We start from the raw sequence: 10323 nt of genomic DNA, 5'->3' as shown, positions 1-10323 counted from the left end.
ATCACTCTGCTCCCGGAAGTTCTGGAGAGAGTGTGCCGGGACGGGGTCCGTCTACTGTTGGTAGCCCTGTTCTGGCCGGTCCAAGTATGGTTCTCGGACCTGATTTCCCTTCTCGACGGCTCTCCATGGGAGATTTCCGTCAGGAGGGATCTCCTCTCACAGGCGGAGGGTACTTTCTTCACCCCCGGCCGGAGCTGTGGAAGTGTGGGTGTGGTCCAACTCGCAGCTTCCTGTCTCTCAACCGAGGTTGTTGAGACCATTCTCCAATCCAGAGCTCCCTCTACGAGGAAACTGTATGCCCTGAAGCGGAATCTTTCACTTCTTGGTGCGGAGACCGCCAGCTTGACCCAGTTTACTGCCCAGTTGGTACAGTGCTGGAGGTCCTGCAGGCCCGTTTCTCTGCAGGGTTGACCCACTCCACCTTGAAAGTCTACGTGTCGGTGGCCAGTGAGTGGGCGGACACCCCCTAGTTACACGTTTCCTCCACGGTGCACTGAGGCCTCTGGCCAGAGAAGCTTATGCTAAGCGGTGGATCAGGATGCTTTTTCATAGCCTCGAGTCCTCTGATCTCCCCTCTCCTTTAGGGGTCAAGACTCACTCCTTCTGAAGTTGGCCTTCGGGACGTTGCGGGATGTCCCTGCCTACTTTGTCAGGTGCCTTCCTGCATTCTGCACCACTCCTGGCTCCTTTCCCTCGCCTTAGCTGTGCTCTTCCACACTAGGCAGGGATTGGTAAGTCTGGCCGCGTGGGCATACTCGTTCCCAAAGCGTTTTCCGACACAGCTCGAGTTCCTAAAAGGGAACGTCTCCAGGTTACGAATGTAACCATGGTTCCCCGAGGGAACGAGACGCTGCGTCTCTGTGCCATACTTCTGGCATCCCTGTGAGCGCTTGCTTCATTCCTAGAAGCTGACGCCGGTTCCACCGCACGTGCTTTTATAGCTTCCTGGTCGAAACGTCACCCGCCCATGACGTCTCGCCCATCTATTGGACTGATTTCATATGTGATTCAGAGCATGGTCACGCTGGGGGCGTTCCCAAAGCGTTTTCCGATGCAGCGTCTCGTTCCCTTGGGGAACCATGGTTACATTCGTAACCTGGAGACGTTAGGCATAAAATAATTTCTTCAGAATCATTCATACATGTAAAAATTGTTTGATAATTGAACAAATAGTTGTAATCTGGCTCAAAGGATGACAGGAATCATGTCTTTATGTCAGTTTTTTCTGCTGATTAAGGGATAATAAAAGACTTCTTCACCCTACAAATTGTTGTTGAAAGTAAAAATGCTACAAAATGCATCATATTTTGGGAGAAAGTGTGACTTGCTTGAGCAAAAACAGGTACCAAAATTAGTAAGAAACAAGTATTATGTGATAAACGTCTGCATATTGCACATACCTGAATAATGGGTTGATACCTGTTTCCTGAAAAGTGGCTTAGTGGTTTAAGCTACAGGCTTGAACCTGACAAAATTAAATTTTATTTTATTTTTAAGTGATCAAGTTAAATTGCAGACTTTCAGGGTATTTAATTACAGGAATGACACCATTTATTATTTTACTACATTGCTAGTTGATGAAGAAGAGTCCTAACAGATGCTTGTGTGTTGCTGGTGTCACTCAACATGATGAAAGATGCAGTAAGTATATCAGAGACTAATATTGCACCACTATCAGCCCAACTAGCACTGGTTTGTACAGTTTAATGTTTTGACAGAGCAGATAGGGGATCCGGTAACAGGTTAGAACACCTTCATGAAAAATGCTGTTGAATCTAAATGTAATTACTCATGATATAAAGTTATAATATACTTATAATAAACACTTATAGATTTTATTTGATGTATTACCATGAGATATGGACAACGTGGGCACAATTTTAGTTATGTAATACCTGGGCGTATTTTTTTCCTTTTTTACACCAACAAAATCATTTTCAGTAAAGCCATTAAGTCATTTTATTAACATGTGTTTTTATTAACATATAATTGTCTTCTCAGTTGTACAGCAAACCCAAATGTTAATGTGTAGGTGACTTTTCACACATATTATGGCTAAAAGGTTCATTATGAACAGGATCAGTGGAAAAAAAAAAAAATTCATACATATAAAGATAGAGAAACATTCATATCTCTGGATCTCAAGGACCTTAGTTTTACGAAATATTTATAACACAGACAGATAGTCACACAGTCATGCACTGAGCTATGGAGGACGAAACCTGCAAAAACAATAAATAATAATGCGGAACTACATTCAGAAATAAATCAGTGATCAAAGGAAAATAAATAGGATGAGTTTAGCATTTCCTTAAACATTTTCCATTTGTCCACTAATTTATATTATTTATTTGCCTACTTTAGTCACATGTTTAATTATTTCTATATGTATTTAAACAAGAATTTGTGTATTTATACACACATTTATTTATTTATTTGTGTATTTATTTATTTATTGTTTTTGCAGGTTTCGTCCTCCATATTCGTCCTCCATATCTAACTGGTTGGCTGAATAAATCACATTTTACTGATGCTTAATCTACGTGAGTCCATGAATAATACTTCTGACTGTATTAATTACTCCATCTGTCCAGATGATGGCGCTCTTATAAAGATGGGGAACTGAGGGAGAGCAGTCACAGTTGAGCAGACTGACACTGACTTATTTATTCTCATTTCAAACTTCAAAGCTTATTTCAAACCAAACACCATACAAAGAATGTTACATCAATCAAGACTTCAGACAGCTGTTGCATGAATTTGTAAAAAAAACCCCACACATTATTATATAAAGATTATCCCAATTCAAGATTATAAGACACATTTACATGCAAAATAACAATTCCTATTGTCAACATAAAGAAACTGTTTAATCTTATGCATGTAGCATGAAATATCGTAAGAATATTGTTTTGCTAGTTACAGCATCGTATATAAGAAACACTTGTGGAAAGAATGAACGATGGTTTCTTTCATCCAGCACATCTGCTTTCATGAAAGTCAAATGATATATTCATGTTTAGATTTAGGCAGAAACTCAACAAATGCAATAAACGCATTCAGATGTTCAGACATCTGACACGGTCCGTCAGAAATATTTCAGAAATATCATTTTATTCAGCTTTTTCAGTTGTTCAACACTGGTGTATTATTTTTTTTTAAATCACAGTAATAGTAATCGTGAGCTGATGTTTATTGTTTTTAATTAGTTAACTAGCTTATTATAGCATGCAACAGTGAGATGCACTGGTATGCTTTTTATTTGAGTTGCATTTGAGTAATGTGTCTTGATAAACATGCTAAAACATACACACATTGTGGGTATTTGCAATACAAATCCATGTTTACAGTATTTACATGCACATTATAAGCTCTTGTGAATGAGCAAAAGAGGAAAAAAAGTAAACATTTCAATATTTAATACATCATATCATACATAAGAACTGTTGAAAATGGCTATTTTTTTTTCAGTTTAACTCAAAATTACCACATATTTACTAGTTATATCTCTAATATTAAAAGATTAACGTATTTGTGATATGATCAAATATACATTTTTCGCAATATTTCTAAATCATTTGTGCATACAGAAATGTCTAACTCCTTCATACTATACAAATAACCCATTGTTCCTTTCATAAGCAGTATGTCCCATACAGTCAGTTTATGACGTAGGTAAGTCTGTAATATTTTGTAATATAAAACATTGTAAATCCCAGAATGTGCTCTGTAATAAAGCAATAGTTCACCCAAAAACTAAAATTTTGCTGAAAATATACTCACCCTCAGGCTATCCAAGATGGGTGGTAGACGAGTTTGTTTCTTCATCAGATTTGGAGAAATGTATCATTACATCACTTGCTCAGCAATGGATCCTCTGCAGTGAATGGGTGCCGTCAGAATGAGAGTCCAAACAGCTGATAAAACATCACAATAATCCACAAGTAATCCACACCACTCCAGTCCATCAGTTAATGTCTTGTGAAATAAAAAGCTGCATGTTTGTAAGAAACAAATCAAGATGTTTTAACTTTAAACCGTCGCTTCTGGCCAAAATACAAGTCCATAATTCATAATAATGCTTCCTCCAGTGAAAAGTTCATCTCCTGTTGTCCTTTCAACAATACATCTGTTTGTTTAGATCTGTTTTGGACTGTTTTCGCTTGTAAACGGTGCTTGATCAGTGCATATTTCTCTCCTGATTCAGACCAGACGACTTTTTCACTGGAGAAGGCAGTATTATGGATAGAGGACTCATTTTTTTAGCCAGAAGTAACGGTTTGAAGATAAAATTATGTGTTTGTTTCTTACAGACATGCAGCTTTTTACTTCACAAGACATTAACTGATGGACTGGAGTTTTTATCAGCTGTTTGGACTCTCATTCTGACGGCACCCATTCACTGCAGAGGATCCATTGGTGAACAAGTGATGAAATGCTACATTTCTCCAAATCTGTTCTGATGAAGAAAAAAAAACATCTTGGATGGCCTAAGAGTGAGTAAATTTTCAGCAGTTGTTCATTTTTGGGTGAACTATTCCTTTAAACATGACAGGCTTATCTCTGGTTTAAGCAGGCTACTATTAGAAAAGCATCATGATTATGTCTCCAGTAAGCTGATCAGCTGCCTCTCCGGACTTACTGTAGTCTGTTAAGTACCAGGACCTCTTCTGGCTCTCCTCTGAGCCCACACTGATTTACCTGGGACTTTTGCAGGACTTTTCACTGGCATCTGATGTGGAATTCTCCTGACAGAGAGTCTTGGCGGCATCCAAAGTTTTGGCCTGGGAAATTTTCCTGCTTGGATCTCGTCCACAAAGCTTTCTATCTTGTCAAACTTGTTGGTCAGCTTCGCCAGGTTCTCCTTAAGAGCGTTGAACTGCTTATAAAGGTCTCCCACCGCATCTGAGAGGGGCTTGATCCTGTGCATAAAACATAAAATATATACATAAAAAACATGCAGGTCACAAGTCTGTCCAAGCCTAAAGCCAAGTATTAAAGGCAAATAGTCCTGCATGAATAATTCCTCAACTCGTGGTTCGTTTGATTTGGGCCAGTAATTAACCACCTAGCGATAAATACAACATTATTATTGGAGAAGGTTTCACACACAAAAAAATATTTATTATTATTTAATATTTATTTATTTGTTATTTATTTCATTCTCTTTACTTCAAAATTCCATGTTTTTTTTTTAGTGTGTTACTTGCCATGTAATTATTTGTGTAATTCACTAGCAATTTCTGAGTGAAAATTGTACATCACTGTAAATTCAAAGTAAATACACCCATTTTCTTCAGGGTTAGGTAAATTGCGGAAAAGTTAAAAGGTAGTTAAATAAAATAAATAAATAAATAATAATAATAAAAAATAAATAAAATAAATAAATATATAAATAAATAAATAAATATATAAATACATTATTATTATTATTATGAATATCTATTAATTAAATTCTATTAATGTCTATTTCAATTTCAAAATATGTAGTTTTAATGAATTTTATTTCAATTTTAGCTATTCTAGTACATCAAGTTAAATGAAATAAAATTTTGAGACGTGATGCCTTGGCAACAAGCTTAAATAAAATATATTTTTATATATTTTATTTGAGCTAAAGTTTACTTTATTTCAATTGAAAATTTAATTTTGTAATGGTTTTAGATTTAGTTTTAGTTAATGATAATATCCCTGATCCATTCTGGTATTTTACATTCATTTTCTTATTTAAATCAATAACTCAAGATTTCATTTTTTAACTCAAGATTGCAGTGTTTATTTCATTTTTATTGCTAGAAAATAACAACAATCATATAAATCAGGGTTTTAAACTGTATAGTGTCAATTAAGGGTTGTAAAAATCACAACCCTCATATGAAACAGGCTAAATGTTAATAACCCATTATTTTGACATCCTGAAGTGGATAAACAATATTTTTTAATATATTTTAAATACAAACAAATGAATGAATGAATGAATTAAATTAAAAATAGTAAATAATTGTAAATACAACTACATTTTTTTCTCAGTTTAGATGAATTATTTATAATTAAAAAATAGAAAAGCAATAACATAAAAAATCAACTTTATATGTCCATATACATTTTCATATCAAATTAACTTGAAGAGTTAACAACCCGTGGCTAGAATCTGCAAAGTGATCACTGTTGTATTTCAGTCAGTAAAGTGTATGGATCTGGATTAAACCGCAGTGACACATTTTGCTGGAGCAGTGGTCAGGTTATAAAATTAAATGATGATTTGTAGCAGTATATAGTAGGCCATAATTATATGCACAAGAACTCTTTCATGTGTGATTAATGGTGCTTGAAGCTGCTGAGCAGATTTTAGGCTGGGGATCAAAGGTCCTGCACCTTAGAGAAAGCACATATTGTGCGGATTAGGTGGTTTATTTTAGTCAAAGCATATTTTGGATTAATAATCATTTCCTTTTTTGCCATATGATCCCAATTTTCTCCAGTTGCTGTGAAAAATGAAAAAAATGTCACAGAGAAAATGTCCTGTTGGCCTGAGGCTGGAGTGGACTGCAATATGCGTGCCATGGACAGACCAGACCTCGTTTCATGAAACCAAACACCGTCAAAAGTCACCACAACATTTCACAGCCCACCTGACGTATTCTGGTAAGATGGACGCGTGATCGTTGACCAGCATGTCCTTCACCTGGTACATGATGGCATATTTCCAGTTGTCCAGCACCTGCGTCAAGTTTGAACAGCTCCTGCTGTTTGGCTTATCTGTGACAATTGAAGAAACTTCAGACTGAGCTTCTGGTTATAAGAAAGCACATTTAAGGATGCTTTGTATCATACCTGTCATATTGATATGTTCAGCACATATTCATTTACTTAATTTAATTTATTCTTACATCTTTTAGCTTTAGATTTTACATAATTTCAGTCAATATCATAGGCTCACAACCAGAGACACATTCAAGCAAATAACATGTAAAACTTGTGATTTCTCACCCAATATTATTTTTTATTTCTCAAAGGCCCCTTCTTAACATATTTACATTGTTTACAAAATAACAATAAGCACTTTCCATGAATATACAGTGGGTACGGAAAGTATTCAGACCCCCTTAAATTTTTCACTCTTTGTTATATTGCAGCCATTTGCTAAAATCATTTAAGTTAATTTTTTTTCCTCATTAATGTACACACAGCACCCCATATTGACAGAAAAACATTCAAGTAATGAAACTTCTTTATGGTTTTAGCTTTAGCTATAATAATATAATATAATATAATATAATATAATATAATATAATATAATATAATATAATATAATATAATATAATATAATATAATATAATATAATATAATATAATATAATATAATATAATATAATATAATATAATATAATATAATATAATATAATATAATATAATATAATATAATATAATATAATATAATATAATATAATATAATATAATATAATATAATATAATATAATATAATATAATATAATATAATAACTCTGATCCATTCTGGAATTATTTCGTTTTTATTGCTAGAAAATAACAAAAATCACACAAATTAGAGCTTTAAACTGTATTCATACACTGTAAAAAAAAAAAAAATCTGTAAAAATATGGCACAATGTACTGTATTAATATGAAGGAATGTTCCGTATTTATTTATTCACAAGTGTGGTGTTGTAGAGTTAACGAAAATGTCCATAATGTTAATGTCCTGGCTGAAAATTACCAGTATATTTTCCATTTTATTTATAAAGTGGGTCGCAAGGGTAGTAGAAATCTCAACCCCCATATGAAATAAATGTAAAACATCACATATAATCTTTCATTTTGACATCCTAAAGTGCACAAACAACATTATCTGAAAGTTTAGCATCTTTCACTGATTACCTTAAACATTATGATATCTATTTTGCACCCTTTTGGTAAAAACACTTTACACTTTACTCTGAAATATTTTGGAAATTTTTACTAACACTTGCATTATATCCTCACATCTTCTCTTTAAGAGTGAAATGGAGGATAAGTCTGGATTTTTCTTGCAGTTCCTCATCTCACCTGTGCAAACTAATAGAAAACACCAGTGTAAATTTCAAGAGATTTTACCTCGGTGGTCCCACTCGGACGTGTCCTGGGTCCATTTCTTTTGTGCGGCACACAGACAGACCAGAGACAGCAGTTTCAGAGCGCTACTCATCCTCATCCTCCTCAGAGAAACAACAGTGATGGGTACAAACCTACAGCATCAACTGCAGACACTCAGTCTGACATTTATAAGAGTTTATGACTTTCAGCAGATGCTTGACACATTCACAAACACTTCAGCGCTGGAATGAGTTTAATAAAATCTGACGAAGAGCTTCATTGACTGGTCTGGTAAACAGATTGTTGACGGGCACGCTGCGAGAGCATTCAAGGTAAATGTCGAGCAGCTGCAGAAAACGCAGAGCATCTGCAAAGACTAAAAATGCTCCAAACAAGATCTCACTGGAAAAGTTAAAGGTCAGCTTGTGTGCTGGAATAATATTTGAGTTGTGGTCCAGAGTAAATACCTCAGTTCCCGTGCTGGAGGTTTGTTCCAGTGGTCAGTGGAGACGCTTGCATGAAATAATCCCTGTTCTTGTGGTTCAAGTGAAGGAACATAAGTGCGTCTGCTGTCTTATAGCAATACACCACAGTCCAAAATCCTTCCCTCAACCTGTTCCCACCCCCTTAGCAGAGACAAACAGCACAGATACATGACATAACTGCTCACATTACGAGAAACAGAAAAAAAAGAGATAATATCTTAATTGTTTCTACACAGCAAAGATGTTATGGAGACTTTTACTCAAGTCTCCTGCTTCTCAGATGTTTCTCCTGAGAAAAAGACTCACATGTCTTCTCTAGCTTCAGAAGAGATGTCTAACTCTGCTCAGATTTGCCAAGATGCCAACATCTACAATCAGAAGTCAAAGATATCAATATGAATTCAAACATTTCTCATGAAATTTCTGCAAGATCTGCACTGACCTGAACTGCTGTCCACATTCATGTACAACTCTTTTCTCTTATGCAGAATGATAGGAGAAACATCTAATCCAATGTTGAGTTCATTTAAGTCTCAAGAGTTTTGAAAAAATTATTTTATGTTTTCACTATTTCTTATATCCCGCCTTGTTCTAGCTTGTACTTACCTGTTTTAGACCATGTTTGAAACTTTGCATTGCTAGCACTTGTATTATTGCCTGCTTTAGATGAATTGCTTGTTGTATTCCTTATTTGTAAGTCAATTTGGATTAAAGTGTCTGCTAAATGAAAAAAATGTAAATGTCTATGTGCTGTGTTGGGTTTAAATCAAATTAGATGGATAAAATTATATATATATATATGCACATTTTTTTTTAAAGGTACTTTAATGAATATAGTACTATTTAATTACCTTACTCAAATGCCATGGTATCTTACATGGTATCTTGGTACAATAAGGTGCATTACCATTAAAAGTATTAATACTTATTCAGCAAGGATGCATTAAATTGATCAAAATGACAGTAAAGACATTTATAATGTTACAAAATATCCCTATTATATACAAATACTGTTCTTTCTAATGAAACAATCCTAAATTAAAGAATAACTAAAGAACGAAGATAACTAAAGAATCCTAAAAAAGTATCACAGTTTATTATGTTTTCATCATTGATAATAATAATAAATGTTTCTTGAGCAGCAGATCATTTGACAATGCAGTAATGATGCTGAAAATGCAGCTTTGATCACAGGAATAAATTACATTTTAAAATACATTCGAATACAAAACAGTTTTTTAAAATCGTAATAATATTTCACAATGTTTTTACTGCCTTTTTTTTGGTCAAATAAATGCAGCATTGATGAGCAAAAAAGACTTATTTCAAAAACATTAAAATAGAAGTAGATTTTTACATTTTCTGAAGAAAAAGATTGCCAGGGGGCTTCAAAGAGGCTCATAAGATGTTTCAAATGTTGTTAGTGCACTTCACTGAGCTTGCCAGGATATTCTGGATGGCTGCTAAGTCATTATTTAGAGGATGTTCAGGGGCCAAATCCTGGTCTCTAGTTATGGCTCTGGTTCCGTTCAAACAGTCATCCTCTCTGCACATGATTTCTTTAAACCACAAACTGCTTCCCTTTATAGCTAAGGTGCTCATATTTACTCAGATGCTAGTCAGACAGAAAGCTGAGGATCACTTCCAGTCACTGTGACTGAAGGGACGAGCAGTTATCAACATGACTCCTGCCGCATCACTTCCAGGTCCAGGATCAGCTCCAGCGGAGAAGTGTTTGATGTCACAGC

The sequence above is a fragment of the Sinocyclocheilus anshuiensis genome, unplaced genomic scaffold, assembly GCF_001515605.1.
Source record: "Sinocyclocheilus anshuiensis isolate Anshui unplaced genomic scaffold, SAMN03320099.WGS_v1.1 scaffold1075, whole genome shotgun sequence".
Classification (NCBI taxonomy): Eukaryota; Metazoa; Chordata; class Actinopteri; order Cypriniformes; family Cyprinidae; genus Sinocyclocheilus; species Sinocyclocheilus anshuiensis.
This window is presented reverse-complemented; position numbering follows the sequence as displayed.